Here is a 402-nt window from a genome sequence, read left to right as displayed (position 1 = left end):
CAGAGAAGGCTTCTTGAAGGGGGTGGGGACGTCAAGGAAGGGAATCAGAAAGGAGGTGAGCATGGCAGGCAGTGTGTACAGGGCAAGTATATTAGGTGAAGTTGGCTAGTCATGGGAAATAGAGTTGATTTGGTCCTCTGCTCTCTCCTCGGGCCTCAGTTTCTCTGCTGCAATATGGAGATGATAATAGTAATTACCACACAAGGTCATTATGAGGATTTCACTGATATGAAAGAAGCACTTAGTCAGAACTGTAATGTAGTAGGCACTCCACAGATGTCACAGATTGGTATTATTTTATATTATTAATAGGGCTGTGGGAGTGCCTTGAATGTCAGATCAGGCATGGGAGCCTTACCACGTATGTGGGTAACTGGGGGTCATTGGAAATTGGAGCAGGGC

Source organism: Bison bison, unplaced genomic scaffold, assembly GCF_000754665.1.
Source record: "Bison bison bison isolate TAMUID 2011002044 unplaced genomic scaffold, Bison_UMD1.0 scf7180017864367, whole genome shotgun sequence".
Classification (NCBI taxonomy): domain Eukaryota; kingdom Metazoa; phylum Chordata; class Mammalia; order Artiodactyla; family Bovidae; genus Bison; species Bison bison.
Note: the sequence above shows the minus strand (reverse complement) of the source record.